We start from the raw sequence: 21,798 nt of genomic DNA, 5'->3' as shown, positions 1-21,798 counted from the left end.
ATTCAGTATACTGAGGGTTAACCCCTCGATATGATGCTGCAACTCCACCAGTGTCTCGATCGGATCTAAATCCTGGAGAACTGCTCTTCTAACATTTCTCCCCGCTGGTTCACCCGCCTCCTATTGATGACCCATTGGTCGAATAGTGCCAACATCTGTATAGATGAGAACATTTTTAGTTTATTCTTGGAAACATCAAAAAACACAAAAACATGTAAAAACTCAAGAATTCAAAAATACATGGTCAAAATAATTTACCTGTAGCACCCCATTGAGCACCCACTTGTAATCTGAAATATGGATGTCTACGAAAATCCATCCCTGCATATGGATGCTCCTCTATGACAATATGTTGTTGATAGAGCCAATTGAAGAATGCGGTAGAAAATGAGATTGATGACTGACCATCATGTCTAGCCATGAACTCTACCCATCCCTGCATCTGTGGATCTCTAGGACTAGCTAAACTCAGTGTCACATGCTAAGGTTACATCAATGGAATTCTCTGTAAATTAAAAGCGATCAAGATCAATCCATAGCTGAAATTTTTCATCTTACCTCTTTTTACTTTAGTCAGCTACTCTTTCATCAAAGAGAATATTGCATCACACCAGTTGAACATAGTTGGCTCGAGACACTTGAGCGCATACTGCATGTATGATCTATTCACGACATGAAGTGTCATGCTACCCACCAACTTTGTGATAGTAAAGATGATTGTTCACAAGGGCATATCACAAACATCCCTGATGTTTATCTTTCCATCTTTGCTAGGTTGTTTACCTGGCCGATAGAATTGTCGAATGTAGTCCCTCACTGATTCACCCCCACGGAAAGAACCTGAAAGCGAAATGGGGGCACCACATCTCAAAAATCCTGTGAGAAAGTAAATATCATTGATAAATATAGGGAGCACTTTGGCCCCTATCTGAAAAACCCGTTCCACTAGATCCCATGAGTGAACCAAGAACTGCAATAGTTCTAACTATTGCATTATCGAAGATAAACTGAAATATTTGAGTAACCCACAATCTCTGAGGGCCTCAACACTACCAGGATCATTTAGGGCAACCATATTTTGTTCTTCGTGTTCTTTGTCATGCCATGTGATAACCATTCTGATTCGATCAAAGTCTGAAATCACACCATAGGCTTAGGATCCATTTCATGCAAAAAAGATGAAGAGATTTTGGGTAGAAATGATGAATAAAATTTATAAATTGCACCCAACGCACCCCTAATCTTTAGATAGTACAATGTAGAGAAGTTTCCCTTCTATTTGACTGCACTGCAGCGGAGTTTTCAATGCATAAGGGTACGTTGATCCTAGGGCATGATATATTTACCCTAGGGACCCCAAAACCCTAAAAAACCTACCTAAAATTGAAAATGAATGACCTTAAATGAAAGAGTGAGGTAGATCTCCTACCTGGTCCTGACGGCATGAAGAATGATCCACAGAATCTCTTGCAATCATCTGCTGAAGTTTGAGGTAAAAAACTGGTTCAGAGCACAAAAATGAATGGTAAATGTCAAATCATAAAATGACTTGGTGAATCCTTGTTTTATGGTTATTTCATATTCATTAAATGAATAAACTATAGTTTTTACCTATTTTTACCAATGAAACATGTATGTTTAATCTGTTTGGTGGTTCTTTGAGTAGGTTTACAGCTGACATAGTGAACTTAACATGCATGATCATAAAATGTACTTTTGACCACAGAGCATACTTTTATCTCTTTTTCGAGCTCTGTTAAACATCGAAAAAGGAACCCCCCTAAAGTCCTCTTTCATCTCTTTTCAGACTCTCAAAATATGAAAAGATTGTTGGGAACTTGTCTTTTTCAGCTCATAAATAGATTGGAAACGACATATACTCAGTATAAATTTAACCCTTTTCCAGACTGAGATAGATTACTTATGAAAAAGGAATATGTTCATCGAACATGGTCAGTAGGTTCTCTCTTGTATTATTTTACACTTTTTTCGGACTTGAGAGACAAATTTATGAAAAAGAAGTTGTGGAATTTTCTTTTTGTCCCTTTTCAAACTCTGTAAATATGAAAAGGACTAAGTTCTCATTGTCGTTAAATTCGTTAAAGCATCAAATAGTGACAAACTTGTCCATGATGACAAGACCAAAATTCACCTTCACTAGACTTGTTAAAACATCTCATAGTGATGGATTCACCTAAAGGGTATAACTATACATCAAGCATACCTCAAGCTTGTTAAAAAATAAAGAGGTATTGGTCAACAATGAGCAGGGAAAATGGGAAAAGGGATAAATCAATTTATGGTAGCAAGTTGCTCTTGAGCATGACACTTTCACCTCATCTCTGTGACTATTTGGGTTGGGTTTTCTGCTTGATGGTTATCATACCTATGGTCTATCACACCATCCATCATTTTGGTTTTCGGTCAATTTTGTGAATTCATTCAGTGTCGCCGACATGTTCAAGAGAAGTCACTCAGTAAACTACATCTTTTGCAATACTCATAACCTTCATTTTCATGATTAACATTCTTGAACATTGTGTCACCAGTCATATTCTGTCTTCAAAATCATTGCACTCATTTCGTTTCGTTGATGGGGGATACATCAAGGCCCTCCTGCGACGAGTCGCTTCTTGTCGACATTAGCACATTATCTAGGAAGTTGACTTAGAAACACCCTTGAAGTACCTTCAGGCTTGCATACGTCAATGGGAAGTTTCACCCTTTGGGCGATAGGTTGACATCATAGGCCTTTGACCGAAATACTTTGTATGGTGTTCGACATTAAAACATCTATTCACAGCATGAAGAATGTACTGTACTACCTTGAGAATCATATTCATTATTAGTGATTTCTCTCGCGTTTGTTAACACAGCTGCATAGGTGGCCATCCCACTTAAAATAGACCTACTAAATATAGGAAACACTAGAAATAGAGAAATTACCAAATGATAGTGAATGTATAGTAGCGAAAAATAGTTGGTCATATTTTCTCATAATAAATTGTCGAAGGCAGTGTAATAATGATCAAATTATATTTCTAAATGAATTATTGAGTGCAATGTACCCCAACACCTTCCCCTTTGCTACCACCAAAAAGCCTAACTGGGGATTGTGCCAACGAATGAGACTTAACAATTCTCAACCATGTTAGGTACTCATGAAACAAATTATACAATGCATATTGTGAGAAGAGTGAGGTATAGAGGGAAAACCAAGTGTGAAGAAGCCTCTCCCCTCCTCCAAAAAAAAAATTACATACTATGTCAAATATGTAGTTTATATGAAGAAGGATGGTGATTCTTATCAACCCCGTCACTAATATATCCTATATGGTTATACTAGAACTATTTTATTTACTGGTTGAGCATTGTACCTGGAAATAATAGTAGTAAGAGACCACACTCTCACACTCTCCCTCTCTATATCACAATCCCTCTACTCTTCCAACTACCCACTCTATCTCTCTCTGTCACTTCCCTTCCCTTTGCCTCTCCCTCTCCCCCCATATCTTTCCTTCCCTCTCACTCCTCTCCCACTGGTAATTCTTTTCACTCTCCCTCTCACACTCTCACTATATCTCCCCTTATATTTTTCCCCTACTATCTCTCTTCCACCACTCTCTCTCTAACCCATGTATCTCCCTTTTCCTCTTTATATACCATTAGGTCTCTCTCTCTCTCTCTCTCTCTCTCTCTCTCTGCCTATATCTCTTTATCTCCCCCCCTTCTCTCTCTCTCTCTCTCTCTCTCTCTCTCTGCCTATATCTCTTTATCTCCCCCCCTTCTATCTCTCTCACCTACCCTCACCCTCTCCCTCCTCTACTCTCCTCCACTCTCTCTCCCCCTCACCTTACTCTGTGTGTCTCTTCCTCTTCAACAAAACCTTTATCTCCCTTGACCCACTTTCTCCCTCAACCTTCACCTTTCCCTCTCTCTTGATCCCTCCCCACCTTTCCCTCACTCTACATTCTCTATTTCCCCCTCCCTCTCCCATCTTTACCTCACTATGTCTCTCTACCTCCATCCATCCATCCATCCATCCATTTCCTCTCTCTCTCTCTCCCCCCAAATCTCTCCCTCCATCAATCCCTATCTTTCCCTGCCTCTCCCTCTCCATCTACCTCCTCTCTCTCTCTCTCCCAAAATCTCTCCCCATATATTTTTCTCTCCTCCCCCCCACTCTCTTTCTACCTCTATCTTCCTCTTTCCCTCTCTCTCTCCTCCACTTTTTCTTTATCCTTCCTCCCCACTCTCTTTCTCCCCCCCACTCCCACTCTCTTTTTCTCTACCCCTCTCTCTCCCTATTTCTCTCTCCTTCGCTCTCATTCCCTCTCTCCCTATCTTGCTCTTTGGTGCTCCCCCTACTTTGTCTCCCTCTCCCTCCTTGCTCTCTTTCTCTCTCCCCTTATCGCACTCTCTTCCACCCTCTCTCCCCCTCCATCTCCCACTCTCTCTCCCCTCCTCTCCCTATCAAATTCTCTCTCACTCTCTCTCCCTCTCCCTCTCTCCCTATTGCACTCTCTCATACTATCTTCATCCCCCTCTCCATCTCCCTCCCTACTATCTCTCTCTCTCTCTCTCTCTCTCTCTCTCTCTCTCCAACCTTTCCTCCTCCTCTCTCACCCCACATTTGACCCACTCTCTATATATCCATTTTCTCTCCACCAACTTCTACACATACTCTCTCTCCATCACTCCCTCCCTCCCACCTTTCCATCTCCCTTTTTATCTTTCTCTCTCACCTCGCTCTCTCCCTCCCTTATCCCTGTCCTCCACTTTCTCTTTGTCCTTCCTCCCCACCCTCTCTCTCTTCCCCCCCCCCCACTCTCTCTCTCTTCCCGCCCTCTTTCTCCCTCTCTCTCATTCCCTCTCTCTCCCTAGCTTTCTCTTTATCCCTCACCCTACTTTCTCTCCCTCTCTCTCCTTGCTCTATCTCTCTCTCCCCTTGTCACACTCTCTCACACACTCTCTCCCTCTCCCACTCTCCTCCTCTCCCTTTTACTCTCTCTCTCACTCTCTCTCCCTCTCCCTATACCCTACCTTTCTCTCTCTATCTCCCTCTCTCTCTGTTTCACTCTCTCCTACTCTCTCCCTCCCCCTCTCCCTTTCCCTCTCCACTATCTCTTTCTGTCTTACACTCTCTCTCCTCTCTCTCTCTCTCTCCATCCCTTCCTCCCTCTCTTCCCCCACCTTGTACTATCTCTCTCTCCCTCGTTATATCCCCCTAGCTTGTACACACTCTCTCTCCCTCTGTCCCTTCCCTCTCCGTTTGTCTCTTTATCTCTAGCCTACCTCACCCCACCTTGCACTCTCTCTCGCTCTCTCTCTCTCACACACACACACACACACTCTCTCTATGTGTGTGTGTGTGTATCTCTATCCATTCCTTTAATATCCCCATTTTCTATTCCCCCCCTCTCCTCCCCAACTTGCATTAACTCTCTCTCTCTGTCTATAAGTCTCTCCCTCCCTCCCCTCTCCCTCCCTCTTTGTACTTCCCCCTACTATTTCTCTCTCTCTACCCCTCTGCTACTCTCTCTCTCTCTCTCTCTCTCTCTCTCTCCCTCTCTCTCCCTAGATTTCTCTCACCCTCACCTTGCTCGATCTTTCTCTTCCTCCCCTACTCTCACTCTTTCCTTATCTCCCCCTTGTCCCTACCTCTCTTGATCCCTCTTACACTCTATCTCCCCTCATCCACTCTCTCTTTCTCTCTCTCTACATCTCTTCCTCCATATCTATCTCCATTTTACACTCTCTCTCTCCTCCCCCCTTCTCTCTCTCTCATCATCTATCCCTCCCTCTCTCTCCACCCCCTCCTTTCACTCACCCTCTCTCTCCATTCCTCCCTTCCCTCTCCATCTCTCTCCTTCTATTTTCACCCTCCCACTTCTCTCTCTCTCTCTCTCTCTCTCTCTCTCTCTCTCTCTTATTCCCTTCAGTAACTCTCCCTCTTTTCTACCTCTCTCTCTCTCTCTCTCTCTCCAACCTCCACTTTCTCTTTTTCCTTCCCAATACCCTCTCTCCCTATCCCTCCCCCAGTCTCTCTCTTTCTCTCTCCTCTATCCCTCTCTCTCTCTCTGTCTCCCTTTCTCCCACTCCATCTATCTCCCTCACCCTACCTTGTCTTTATTTCTCTCCCTTACATTAACTCCCTCCTTGTCTCAACGTTATCTCTCCCTCTCTCTCTCTCTCTCCCTCCTTTCTCTTTATCTCTTTCCTTCTCGCACTCTCTCACGTTCTGCCTATCTCTCTTCCCCCCTCTCTCCTCCTCTCCCTATCACACAATTTCTTAATCTCTCTCCCTGTCCCTCTGCCCTCCCTTTCTCTCACCATCTCCCTCTCTCCCTATTACACTTTGTCTTACCATCTCCCCTCTCTCTTCATCCCCGCTATCTCTATCCCTCTTACGCTCTCTCTCCCCTTCCTCCCTCTCTCCCTCTCTCTTAATTTCTTCCTTCGTCTCTCCCTCCCTCTTAATTTCTCCCTCCCTCTATAAGCATATCTCCCTCCCTCCCCACTATCTCTCCCCTCCTTTCCCCCCTCTCTCTATTCATCTCACCACTCACTATCACACTATCTCTAAATCTCTCTCACTCTCCCTTTTCCCTATTTTTCTCTCTCCATACCCTCTCTCCCTTTTGCACTCTATCCTACTCCTCCCTCTCTCTTTCCCTCCCCACTCCCTCCTACACTTTCTCTATGTCCTTTCGCCTAATCTCTTTCTCAGTTGTTCCCCCACCCTCTCACTCTCTCTCTCCCTCTCTCTACCTCACCCTAATGTGTCTTTCTTGGCCTCCCCTCCTCTCACTCTCTCCCTATATTCCCCTCCTATCTCCCTCTCTCTCTCTCCTTGTAGTAACGTACTCTCCCATTTCCTCCCTGTCCCTCATCCTCTCGTCCTCTCCCTCCTCCACTCCATATCACACAAACTCTCAATCTCTCTCCCTCTCTCTCTCCCCTCCCTTTCTCTCTCCCTCACCCTCTCTCCTACCCTCTACCTCTTTCTCTCCCTCCACTCTTTCTCTCTCTCCCCTCCTTTCCCCCCTCTCTCTCTCCCCCCACCTTGCACACACACTCTCTTTCCCCACCTCCCTCCTTCGCCTGAATCTCTCTCTATCTCTCTCCCTTCCCTCAACCTCCCCATTTCCTCTCTCCCCACTCTCTCAACCTCATTGCTGCCCTCCGTCCTCACTCCCTTTGTCTCTTTCTCTCTACCCGCCCCCCGGCACCTTGCGCTTTCTATCTCTCTCCCCTTGTCACAATCTTTCCCACTATCTCTCCATCTCTCTCTATCCCACTCCCTTTCCCTCTCTCTATCTCACTCCCTCTATCCCTATCACACTCTCTCTCACTCCCTCTCTCTATCCCTTTCCCTCTTCCCTCCCCTTTCACACTCTCTCTCCCTCTTCCTCTCCCACTACCCTCCCTCTCTCCCGGCCACACTCTCTCCTAGTCTCTCTCCTGTCTCTCCCTATCTCTCTCCCTCTTACACTCTTCTCTCCCCTCCTTCCCTTTCTCTCTCTCTCTCCCTCCATCTCTCTCCCTTCCCCCACCTTGCAATCTCTCTCTCTCTCTCTCTCTCTCTCTCTCTCTCTCTCTTTACTACCCTCCATCCCTTCCCCTTCCATCTACCTCTCTTTCTTTCTCTCTTGCCTCCCCCTCCCACCTTGCACTTTCTCTATCCCCATGTTTCTTTGTATGTCTCTCTCCTTCCCCTCCCTCTCTCCATGTTTGCTACATTTCCCGTGCCCTCCCCCAACCTTGCTCTCTCTCTAACCCGCCTCCCTTCACTTCTCTCTATATATACCTCTCTCTCTCCTTCCCTCCCCTCTTTCTCTTCTGCTCTCTCTCCCACGTGTCACTCTCTCCACCTTTCTCTGTCTCCCACACACCCTCCATCACCTCCCCAACTCTCTCATAATTTAAGGAAAATTACAACTTAATCTTCTTTAAAACTTTTGGAAGAGTTAAATTACCTTCTATATAAAAATACATTTTATTTTATTTATAATTAAAAAATAAATAAAAAATTTAAATATAAGAAGATAAATTAAACTGAGTTAAAAGAATATAAGTGAATATAATAAAATTAGCATATAATATGATAATAGTTTCCTATTCTCCTTCTAAGAAAGAGGAAATGAAATATTTTATTTTCAAACTTCTATTATAATAATCATAAATAATATAAAAAAATTACCTAAATATAATATAAAATATAAAATATATATAATTAAAAAAAAAATCATAAAATTTATTAAAAAATCAATTCCACCGTAATGAATAAAAAATTATTCAAATTACATTTTAAATACCATAAACCTATCTTAAATCCACATAAACCTATTTCACTCGAAAAATATACACATTCAAACTAATAACAATCTGTTGATAATTAAAATATCAAATTAGAATTAAAATTAAAACTAATAAATAATTAAAAAATCAAATTAAAATTAGAATTATAATTAATAAACAAATTGTTTAATACTAAAAAAAATTACTTGATAATTAAAATGTCGAATTAAATTAAAATTATAATTCCAAATATATATATATATATATATATATATATATATATATATATATATATATATATATTCCTATTCCTAAAACTACATTGTCCAGTACACAACTTGAATCCGTTTGCATGGAATCTAATTTTGAAAAATCTGGATTTATGGTAGCTCCATCTTCCCCAAGTGCCCGTGTACGACCCATCTAAGATTCAGTTTGGTAATTTTATTTATTTTTCCAATTTTTTTAAGATGGGTTCAACAACAAATTCAAATTTGATGTAATCTATTTACTACATACGAAATTTGTTGGGTTTCAGATTTTCGTTGTGAATAAGAGGACATTCGATTCGATGACTTTTCATTCATATTTTATAGGATGTGATATATATGCAGAGATAGTAATAAGAAAACGTGAGATATATATGCAGAGAAGTGAGTTTCCTTTGAAGGCTATGGTAAGTAGAGAAGTTGAGGATGAGATGGAAGGCGAGAAGGTTTATCTAGTTTGAAATAAGTATGATAATTTTCAAGAATAAAAGTTAAAATGTACATTGTATCATCAAAAGACAATCAAACCGTCTGACCACCTTAATCAGCATGGTAAGGAATGAAGGAATACAATGCAACTTACTTCATAAATAATTGGATATTTAGGGGAAGATTTTTTTTAGCTTAGAGTGGAGGATGGTCTGTTGATTTTTTAATTGATAGTTTAGATCAATTTTTAATGGGAAGATTTTTTTTAGCTTAGAGTGGAGGATGGTCTGTTGATTTTTTAATTGATAGTTTAGATCAATTTTTAATGGCTGTTAAGTTGCAATGACTTTTAATAAATTTAAAAAATTTGATAAACTTATCAATTTTATATGGATTTTCAAAGCATGTCTAATTATAAAATAACTTCCTTATATTTTGGTTGTAAAAAAGAAAAACCTTTAACACTTTATTTTTTAAAATCTTGAGATTCTTAAATGTTAAGTAAAATCAAAGTTGATAATAATATTTTTGTTGGAATAAATTTTGTTGTTATATTTTTATCAATGGTAAATAGAAATAAAACCTTGAGCTATATCAATCACATTAATATTTTTAATGTCATTGTACTAATATTTAGATTTAGATGATATGAAAGTTTTATACCAATTTAAAAAATAAATTGGAGAACTAATTTGAGAAATATTTCAATAAAAGAAATGACAATATGGATACTAATTTCAAACCATCTGCCTTTGTGATGGAATTGACGACATTTTTTTTTAAATCAGGCATCTTATTGTTCACAAGAGCAGTTGAGATTGTGAATTTATAAGTAAATCAAATTCTTCCTTTACCACAACAATGTTATCAAATTCAATAAGGCTAGTCAATGGAGCTGTTCCACCCTAAATATAAAATTCAATAGGGCTAGTCAGTGGAGCCATTTCACCCTAAATGTAGGTTTTAAGAGATTAATTTCTCATCAATTTTGAGGAAATAAATTAAATGAGAGATAAATCTGCACTATCTGGTCTTCACACCCCAGAAAAATTGTTTAGTTTTTTTCTTCTTCTTTCTTCTTTCCAGGAATTTAAGCTTACTTAGATGTTTTTATGCTTTCTATCATAGACATGGGTTTTAAAACAAAAACCTGCCATAAATGTTTTAAAATTTAACCAAAAGAAACCAAAATCTAAACTATTTCACTTCTCATCATATACTTAGTTTATAGGAAAATGCTAGATAAATTTCGGAAAATTCACTTGAAACTAAGAAAATAATTCTCAGTTTGAAACTAAGAAAACAATTCTGAGTTTAAATCACAAGTTTTAAATAGGAAAAATTCTATAAATTTCAAAGCACTTAACCTAATACTAACCTAGGCTTTCGGAAACATGGCCAAATCCAGACACAAATAAATATTAACACAACAATGTATTCAATCATTAACACAAAAAACATGTGCAACCGAATATCTAAAAGAATCATTTACACAAGAGCATGGAAAGAACAGGGTTTCCCTGTACCTGTGCAAGAGGAACGGGAGCCAAGGCCACCGTTCGATAACTGATTTATGGGAAAGCCAAAGAAATCGTTCATGGTCATTAGAAGACAAATGCAGGCTTGCTTGTAGCCAGTTCTGAACAACAGACTTTAGCTGGACCAAAACTAACCAGTTTGAGGAGTGAAGAGGGCAAGCAAAGGACCAGGAAGATCCCAATACCATGCCATATCTTCCTCTGCCAGTCAAGTGTGTCTCTCTGCCCAGCCTCCTCCCCCATCTATCACAGATATTAGAGTCAAAAATAAAATACACAACATGAAATCTGGCCATCTCACATTCACATGAAGACAGACAACACATGGAAACAACACAACACAATATAGATAGACATCCCTTCAGAACACAACTCTGCATTACAGTATCTCTAAAAGAAAGAACAAACCAGAAAAATCAAGATGACAATGTACTACAGTTTTCCCTCTAATTGAATAGATGTTGCAATTCTTCTTATTCAAGGCTATACGAGCCAATTTTCATGCAAACCAATTAGAGAAATAGAGGGAAAAATAAAGTAGACTACCAGAGAGAATACGGAGGCAGACATAGTCCATCACCGCATAGAACTTTCTGTAAGGAAGATCAAATTGGTGATTGATCATCTTTGGATCCAGATATATCAGTTATTTAACTAGTCATTTCCCTTATTCAACCATGGCAATATAAACAATATTGTAACGTCAAAGATTCAATGGAAATGAATGTTAATTATACCTGACAGAGCTTTAAATTACTGGGAACAGAATAAGACATGGTGAACTGAACTTATGGTGCAGAACTCTTATTATTGGACCTTGAGGCTATGGCCACGGTCGGATCACAGAAGAACGCCAAAAAAATACCAATCTCACTCATTCTGTGCCATGAACTTCTCATAATTCGAAATGCTGAAGAAGTGATGCAGCTAAACCGGTAAAGAGGGTCCATTCAATCAGTGGTAACTGTCGAACGTTCAGTGGTAAAAGTCGAACGTTCTGATTTTCAAATTGCACGTATATATTTCTGACATATGTCCCCATACCTATAACATTCTGATTGGAGCGTTGTCGGATTGGAGATAGTTAGAATCGGTCCAGAAACATCAACAACAGATATCTGTCAGAACATCAACGGGGTCTTTGTCATATTCATCCTCTATCGTCAGTTTCATTACAATTTAATTATGATTTAGAAAACCTTCATCGACCATATCTTCGAATTGATAAATGATGCCTCCCATTTAAGTTTAAATTCATTACGGATTTTTGAATAAAAAGTTAAATTCCAATTATATAATAAGATGATTTCTAATTTCCACTTAGTCCATATCATAATTTTTATCCAAGTAAATTAACATGTTTAATTAGATAAACCATATTTATATTTAATATATAATTCTGTAATTTATTTTAATATATCTATTTTATTAAATTTATTTTAACATAAATTTATTTTAATATTTGTTATATCAATTAATAAATTTTACAGGGTTAAGAGAAATGTTGTTATATTTTTCTCATATAATAGGTTAAACTTATAATAAGTATATATTTGGAATGTTTTTGAGATTTAAAATATACAATATAGTTGTTTCTTATTTTTTTTTTGTTTGTTATCTATTAAAATTATAAAATCTTAAAAACATAAAAAAATTAATCAAGAAGCATTAAAAGAATTCTAAAGTCATCATATTAACTAGTTAAATTATGAAATGTTATTTTATAAAATAATAATTATATATATATATATATATATATATATATAATTCTAGGTTTGTAGAAAAATTTCTCTCATTCACTTTAGGATAGAAACAAGAAAAGGTTTTTGGAAAAATAGTGTTGTTGAACTATTAACTTGTTATTGTTAGCCAAATTCCATATTGTTGAACATATAGGAAGATGTTTTCCTCTTAGTCATTGTTGCAAGTTGGACAAAGGGCTATATTTTCTATTCCATAATTTTCTCCATAATTCATGTCCTCCTTGGAGCCATGTTGATAATATTTTTTCACCCAAAACATTGTTTAAAGTTTCTAAATCTTTGAGTTCTAGACATTTAACTATCTTTTGGAGGCATGATTTACCCATGTAATGAGGGCCCATTTTCTTTCATGGGAAATACCACACCATAGAAAGGACCAGAATATAATTTTTATGGATCACATGATCCCATTAAGGTAAGCCATAATAGAAATAATATATAATGATAAATTTTGTAGCACTCATTTAGGAAGAACTAGTCTACTAATAAGGTTGAGAGATATAAATGTCGAACAATCTAGTATGTTGGATAGTTTATGTAAGTGGTCTTGTCAGTGAATTTATTTGAGTGAATTATCAATGAGGTGTCTACCCTAGTAATTGGCAAGGAGTTTGGTACACCATAAGCACAAAGATCTTGTTATATGCACATGTACAACCTAGTTAGTGTTAAAAGACAAGTTTGTGACTTATCATAATTGATATCCTTACCTAAGGATTCCATGAAATATTCTAATAACTACTTTAAGGTTCTTTCTTCCCTAGATGTTGGCACTCCCATCAACATAGTTTCATAGAATAATTGTTGATGATAGATAGGAAGGCCTTCTTGATATAAACAAATCCATTTCATTTTTCCTTATGAAACTACTACATTGAAGGTTCTCCCAAGACCCTCTACTAGCCAGATGAAGAGGAATAGAGGAAAGGGATAGCCTTGTCTTATGCCCCTAGAATAATTGTAAGTGGAGGAGGAAGATCCATTGAGAAGGAATAATTGTAAGTGGATGAGGAAGATCCATTGAGAAGGATAGAAAATAATGTAGTGGTCAGAGAGATAAGCAAGGCATTCCATTCATCTGAGGACCCAAAATCTTTGAGCACGTGATAAAAGTATGACCAACTTAGATTTTTGAATGATTTTTAGAGATCCACCTTAATGAGCATGTCATATTTTTTGGTTTTATTTAAAGAGTGAATATATTTGTTACCTACAATAACAACATCAAACATTTGTTAGTCTGTGACATATCTAGTTTTCTTAGTTAAGATGAGATACAAAAACGGGGGCTTGAGCCGATTTGCAATTACCTCACCAATGAATCTATAGGATACATTACACAATGTAATGAACCTAAAAATTGTTGGACCATGTGATTTATAAAATTTTGGAGGTAATGTGAGAAGAATGGAATTTAAGGTATGTAATAGAGATAGGGATGTTTGATATTCTTCCTCTAGAGAATAAATTTAGTTCCCTTAAAATTACCAATAGGAATGAAAGAAATGAGAAGTAAAGGCATCAATTCTAGGAGCCTTGTTTCAAGGAACAAAGGATATTTCTCTCATTAGTGCCTTGTTGTGGTCCTATTTCACTAAAGAGGGGATAATTGTTGTGGTATTTTTGGTTTCTTTCAATCTATTAGAGTTGGTATTATTCAAAAGTGGTCTCTAAAAGTACATGAATTCCTCCTCCAAATCCTTGTAATTTACCATTTTTTTACCTAGTTCATCATTGAGAAAGAATATTTTGTTATGGCACTTGTGCTTTATCATGGATTTCAGGAAAAGAATTGTGTTTTCCCCTTCCTTTCGCTAGTTAATTATCAAATTTAACTTAGGATTTCTTTATGTTTTGTTTGTTGTTATCTCAAAGTGAGAAGATATTCCATTTTAGAGAGAGCTGCTTTCCTATTTCTTCTACAATTTGGTTTTGCTAGATTTGACCCACTTTCTCCTCTAATGCTTGTTTGGGTTTAAAAATATTGCCAAACTCTTCCGAGTTCTAATTTTTTAATTTTTGATTTGTGGATCTTGAGCTCCTATTGAAACAAATCCATGCATGATACTCTTGACCCTTGAATTTCTTCCCACCAATATTTCACTTTATATATGAAGAATAGTTCCCTAATCCAAAAATCTCAAACCTAAAAGGCTTATTTTTGGGAGTGGCTTTGATATCCAATTATAGGTAATTTAGTCAATGAACAAAACCTACATACGGGAGGATGGAAGACTCAGAAAAAACATCCTTACCTTGAAGGGGTTTTGATACCTATCTAAACGAGAAGCTATTTGATGCTTACCTCCTTACCTATTGTCCTGGGTGTTCACTCCATTAACAATGTCCATGTTCAAAATGTCGATATATGTGATCATATTAATGAACCGATGAGAATCTAAGTCTAGATGCCAAATGCATCCTTTTTATTCCTTTAATTATTTAACCATATTATTTGATCATATTGGCTAAATTCTGTAGGAATATCACCTTTCCCATTATCGAATTTAAACCATAGATAGTCACAATACATACTTTTGCATTGGTTCCTACATAGTAAACTCCCTAATATTATTATATGAGTTCCAAATAATCTATAAGCTCTACCTCATTTGGATTCCATAGAATCATTATCCCTCCTACCTATATTATTGAATACAATGCTACAATTTAATAACCATTCCAATAGAAGGAGGCTACCAATTGCACCTTTTCACCTCAATACTTTCTTTCTTGCAACATGATGATTTTAGGGATATCCTTACTAATTCGATATTTTGAAGCCTTTATTTTCAATGAAAATTGAGAATTTTTTATTCCATCAAATTATCTTCACTGAGTTTGAGGTTTCTTGGAGGAAAATACCACTGACTCGATAGCCAATTTACTTAGGTTGATTGATTCTTCTCCCACCATCGAAATAAGGATTCTATTTCTTCCTAGCCCATTTAATGATCTTATTTTTGTTTTTTGGGAGGATTTTTTAAAGCTTATGTTTGAACATCTAAATTTTCAATGCAAGAGCATGATACATTTGTTGTTAAGCCTCTTCGATTCCTAATACGTAAGTATGTTTGGTGGAGCAACTTCATTTCAAATAGATTGGGATTGATCTCGGATATTTCCCTTTATGTTCCTCTATCAATGTTTATAGTTATGGCCTCTCCATGTTCATGTCATCTAGTTCTTATTTGGGTCTTATTTCAGTAGCATCTTGCATGTCAATTTCCCGTACATTATAATTTTGATGCAACTCTTCCATTGTCTTCCTCTTTTGCACAATCATTTCTTGATTTTTCTTTTAAACTTTTGGATTTTTTTCCTTGTGGTATGTTGGATCATGAGTTTATTTACATTCTCATCTTAATGGCTTGAATTCATTTTTGGATTGAAATAGCTCCTTAGTTACTAGTGAATCTTAAATTTTCATATTTATATGTTAGTTTGAAACTTTACTAAAACCCTCCGAGTCAATATTTTTTCTATTGTTCCATAGATGGTTCTAAACGGACCAAGAAGAAATCCCTATTAAAGTACCCATATTCACGAGATCTATAATAATGAAAGGGTACATGCTCATAATCAAGTAGTTGTTTCCAAGCCTCATCTTGGTAACAAATTTCTATCGATTCCAGTATTTTATCTCAAGCCTTCAAGTAGACACATATCCATGCATAAGAGGTGTATCATACTCATTTCATAACCTCTAATATTTTTCACAAAAAATCCTATTATATTTCCAATTCCCTCATGTATTTCCTCTTCCTAAAATTTCCTTGGAAGGGAGAACAACCTAACCCAAAATGGGGCTAATAGATAGATCTCCTTTTTTGGGCTATATTACTCTTTCCAAAAGTGCATAGATAACCATGCATAATTGTAAAAATAAGGGACATTATCAAAAATTATTTTGTTGTTGTAGGTTTACAAATAATGCCATAACAAAACCCTTTGACCCTAGTTTAACATCTATATGACCCTTGGGTTAGCATTTTTTTCTAGAACTGCCCATCAAGGACATTCTTTGTTGGACAATTATTGATGAACTTGTAGATCAAGGATTGATCCTTCATATGTTTTATGTAACTAGTGATTTTTTTACGACTCTACCAGGATGCCCCCAGTGGAGGATCTTCCCCATGCCCCCCTGATTGGATTTCCTAAGCAACTTGTCTATGAAGTTCATTCCCTTGTTTTTTCATCTCGTGATCCTATCACATATTACTACATTTTTTCAAGATGGCGATCCATCTCCACCCACAAGACATACCATTGCTTCACCTCTACTGCAAGCTTCAAAAATGGCTTGAATACTGAGAAAAGGATAGAAGATTGCTTATGAAATTTAGAAAACCTAGCCATGTGGCCATTAGATGTAGAGGTTGTGGATAACAAGATGATATCATATGTAAGATATGAACTCTCCCTTTCCCTATGAATATTTATGAACTTCCCCTTCTCCCTCTCTCCCTCTCTCTCTCCCCGTATCTCTCCCCTGTATACTCTCCCTCTATCTCTCCCCTCCATCTCTCTCACTCTCACTTTTTCCCTCTCTCTTCCCCACCTCTCTCTCACTCTTTCTCATCCCCTACTCTCTCTCTCTCTCTCTCTCTCTCTCTCTCTCATTCCCTCTCCATCAGTCTCCCATCACTTATTTGACTATGCCCCCCCATCTCCCTCCCTCCCTCTCTATCTCCCTACATATCTACCACCCTCTCACTGTCACTCCCTACCTCACTCCCCCCACCTCTCTATCACTCTCTCACACTCTCTTCTCTCTCCCCTTATATCTACAACTCTCTCTCTCTCTCTCTCTCTCTCTCTCTCTCTCTCTCCCATGCATGCACTTACCTTCTCAATCTACCTACCACCCCTACATCCCCTTCCCTCTCCCCCATACCTCCTTCTCAGTCTCCCTCCCCCTCCCTCTCAGTCTCCCGCTCTCTCTCTTTCTCTTTCACCCTTCTCTCTTTATCACGCTCTTTTCCCCCTTCTTTCTTTCTCACCTACTCCCTTTGTCCATCTCTCTCTGTCTCCCTCAATTACTCTCTCTCCATCTCCCCCCGCTCTCTCTCTCCCCTCATTCCTCTTACACTCTCCCTCTCCCACTGGCACTCTCCCTCTCCCTCTTGCACTCTCTCTCTTCCACTTCCCCTCTCCCTCTTTCCCTTCTCCCTCCCCCTCTATCCCCTACTTCCTCTCTCTCCTTCTGTTTTCTCCCCTTCCCTCTCTCTCATTATTTCTCTCTTTCCCCATGTCCCACTGTCTCCCTCCCTCCCTCTTTCTTTCACAATATTTCTCCTCATCTCCCTCTCCATCTCATATTATCTCTCTTTCCCTCCCTAATCTCTCTTTGTCCCTCCCCCATCTATCTCCTACTCTATCTCCCCTTCTCTTTCTTTTTCCCCTACTCTCTCTCCCGCATCGACCCCTCTCTCTCCCCCCTCCAAACTCCCTCACTCTTCCCCCTACTTTCTCTCTCCCCCTCACCCTTTCTCTTTCCCCTACTCTCTCTCTCCCCCTCACCCTTTCTCTTTCCCCTACTCTCTCTCTCTCGCATGCACTCGCTTACCTTCTCCATCTATATACCACGCCCTACATCCCCTTCCCTCCCCCTCTCTCTCACTCTCCCGCTCTCTCTCTTTATCTTTCCCCCTTTCTCCCTTTATCACTCTCTTTACCCCCTTATTTCTTTCCCACTTACTCCCCTTCTCTCTCTCTCTCTGTCTCCCTCGCTTATGCTCTCTCCATCTCCCCCCCCTCCTCTCTCCCCTCATTCCTTTGACACTCTCCCTCTTTCACTGGTGCTCTCCCTCTCCCTCTTTCACTCTCACTCTCCCACTTTCCCTGTCTCTCTTTCCCTTTCCCCTCCCCCTTTATCCCCTACTCCCTCTCTCTCCTTTCACTATCTCCCCTCCCCTCTCTCTAATTCTCTCTTCTCTCTCTTTCCCCATGTCCCATTGTCACCCTCCCTCCCTCTCTCTCTCACAATATTTCTCCCCATCTCCCTCTCCATATCATAGTCTCTCTCTGTCCCTCCCTAATCTCTCTTTATCCCTCCCCATATCTCCGCTACTCTAGCTCCACTTCTCTTTCTTTTTCCCCTACTCTCTCTCCCCCTTCCCCCCCTCTCTCTTTCCCTACTCTCTCTCTCCCCATCCAACCTCTCTCTCTCTTCACCCTACTCTTTCTCTCCGCCTCCCCCTCTCTCTTTCCCCTACTCTCTCTTTCTCTCTCTCTCTCTCTGCCTCTCTCTCATTGCCTCACTTGATCACTCTCTCCTTCACTCTCTCTCTCACTCCTTATCACTTCCATATCCATCTCCCTATCATATTCTCCTGCCATCCCCCCTCTCTCTCTCCAATACTCTCTCGCTTTGTCACTCTATCTACCCTCCTTTCTCTTTCCCCTAGTGTCTCTCTCCCCCTTACCCCCTCTATTACTCCCCTCATCCCTTTACTCTATCTCCCCACTACTCTCCCTCTCTCTCCCTCCCCTACTTTGTTTATTCTCCCCTCCCCCCTCTCTCTATTCTCACTACTCTCATTCTCTCTCTTTCTCATACTCTTTCTCTGCCCTCCTCCTACACTCTCTCCCATGTACTCTCCATTTCTCTACCTCACCTGTACACTCTTCCTCCTACCCTCCCCCCACCTTCTTCCTATGCCTCTTCGGCTCTCTATCCTTTCCTTTATTATCTTCCTCTCACTCTCTCTTCCTCTTTGTTACCATCTCTCTTGCCCGCCTCTCTTACCCTCAATCTATCTCTCCCTCTCCCTGTCTCTCCACCCCTCCCTCTGCACCACTCTTTTCCGCCCCGCTATCACCCTCCTCCTACTGTCTCTCCCATCTATCTCTCTTTCCATTACACACACTTTCTCTCTCCCTCTGTATCACTCTCTCCCCCTAAATCTCACACTCTCCCTCTCTCCCCCCCTCTCTTTCACCCTCTCTCTCCTCTTCTTTCACATTCTTCCACCTCACCACCTCTATTTCTTCACCACTCCCTCTCTTCCCCATCGAACTATTTACCTCTCCCTCTCTTCCATGCTTTCTCTATCTGTATATCTCACGCTCTCTCCCTCTCTCTGCCCCTACCCCTCTCTCTCTTTCTGCAACTCTCTCTCCTTACCTTCTCATCCTCTCCACTCCTCTCTCACTTTCTCTCTCCACCCCCTCTTTCCCCTACTCTCTCTTCTCCCCTATTCATTCTGTCTCCCCCTCCCCACTCTCTATATCCCCACTACTTTCCCTATCTCTTTTTTTGCTACAATCTCTATCCCCACTAGTTTCCCTCTCTGTACCTCCCCTTCCCTCTCCCACTCCTCCCTCCACCCACTCTCTCCCTCTCTCTAACTTGTTATCCTCTCCCCCATTGTTATCTCCCTCTCAGTATATTTCTCTCTCTCTTCCTATATCTTTCTCCCCCTCTCTCCCAAGACTCCCTCCCTCCCTCCCTGTCACGCCCCCAATCTTTTTTTTTCTCTTGGCGGGGTGCGGCACCACCGAGCGCCCACTTTTAACTAAGTAAGCGTTTATGGACTACGCCTTTAAACATGAATCCTCTTAATTCCTTCCTTAATTAAGCAGCCTTCATTAATCATACACACATATAAGCATTCATAACCGGACATTCAATACTTTTCTGATTAAAGCAACATACATTAATTCAACCGATCACATTAACAGCAATAACGACAATTGCACAAAGGTATATGGGAGGGAAACTCCAAACTGAGTTCACCCAGCAAAATTTTATTAAACCCTTTTCAAATATTACAATATTCATACAACCAAGTGCGCCGGAAATCCACGGCCACACTTTGTATTGTTACAACAGGTCACGTACATATGAATCTGTGCACAATTACTGAACGCACCAGCGCTCATACAATCTGTGCAGTCATACACCATATACAAAACAGACCCCGGTAACTGTACAAGACTGTCTACACAATCCCGTATATCTTCACCCACGTGGCAGTCTTCTGCATACCTGCACTATCTCGGGTAATCTTGTTCACGGGTTCGACCTTCAGTTTGATTACTTCAACCGAAGTATTAACCCGACAACCACTATCTCTGCGCTGTTCTGTAGATTACTGTCCACGTGACAGTCCACCCGGTAATCTGCGTTCTGCTGCAGATTCTATCTACGTGACGGACCGCCAACAGCCCCGCGTAGTCAACCAATTGTTAGGACTCGGCAATCTACTATATGCGTATAACTCCCTGCGTGATTACCGTGAACACCCAATGTTCATATAAGCCACGCAGTCATACTTCTACAGCTACTGCCCGAACTCTATTTGTCAATTGAGACAACCTGTTATGTACATCCACTCCGCTGCGGCCCGAGCGTACCCAAACACTCACCAGATCTGCGAAATCACCCAACCAATTCACTGTCTCAACCGTGGCAGAACTGTGCCCGCCCGCGCCCGCCGTGCAGACTCACCCGCCCGCGTGCAGAACTGTGCCCGCTCGCGCCTGCCGTGCAGACTCACCCGCTCGCGTGCAGAACGGTGTCCGCCCGCGCCCACCGTGCAGACTCACCCGCCCGCGTGCAAAAGTGCGCCCGCCCCCGCCCGCCGTTCAGGCTTACCCGCCCGTGTGTAGAAATGCGCCCGCCCGCGCCCGCCTACCCGAGCTCGTCCGTGTGTGTTTGCCCGCTCCGCGCCCGTCTACCCGAGCTCGTCCCGTGTCGCCCGCTCGTCGTGTACGGGTCGGAGGTCTGCTCACCCGTGTCAAAATGCGCCCGTCGTCGTGCACGAGGGCGCCCACCGTCGTGCACGAGGGCACCCGCCCATCGTGCACGCCTGCCCGAGACCCGAGGGCGTCACACTCCCCCCTCTTCACTCTATCTTCGTCCCTCGCTCTATCTCCTCTCTCTACCCCTCTTTATTTCTCCCTTTCTCTCCATTCCTCTTTCTTTCACTCCCCATCTCTATATACCCTCTTTCTACCCCTCTTTATTTCTCCCTTTCTCTCCATTCCTCTTTCTTTCACTCCCCATCTCTATATACCCTCTCTCTTCCCCCTCTTTCTAGCTCACCCATTCTTTCTCTCTCCCAATACTCCCTCCTTCCCTATCCCACTATCGCTCTCCCCCTCTTACTCTCTGTTATCCATCCTCTCACACTAATATTGAAATTAAAACTAATGAAGTAATTCTTCAATATTAAAAAAATTACATTAATTGAACAAATTCCTAACGGTCTCTTAAAAATATACTTGTTCATTATTAATTGGTCAAACTTGAATTAGAAACAACATTAAAACTAATGAATTAATTCCATCCAACTAAAAAGACACACAATATATGTGTTCATATTTGACTCGTCAAACTAGAGTTAGCATTAGCATTAAAACTAGTGAACTAATTCCTTCATACTAAAAAAACACACATATATTTTAGAGATGGTTGAGACTCATAAGTCAACATTGTTGAGGACAAAACTTAAAACCGTTTACATATTTGCACGGAATGTAATTGAC

This window comes from Pinus tabuliformis, chromosome 8 (assembly GCF_031772625.1).
Source record: "Pinus tabuliformis cultivar Carrire ecotype Pingquan chromosome 8, CPIR1, whole genome shotgun sequence".
NCBI classification, from domain to species: Eukaryota; Viridiplantae; Streptophyta; class Pinopsida; order Pinales; family Pinaceae; genus Pinus; species Pinus tabuliformis.
Note: the sequence above shows the minus strand (reverse complement) of the source record.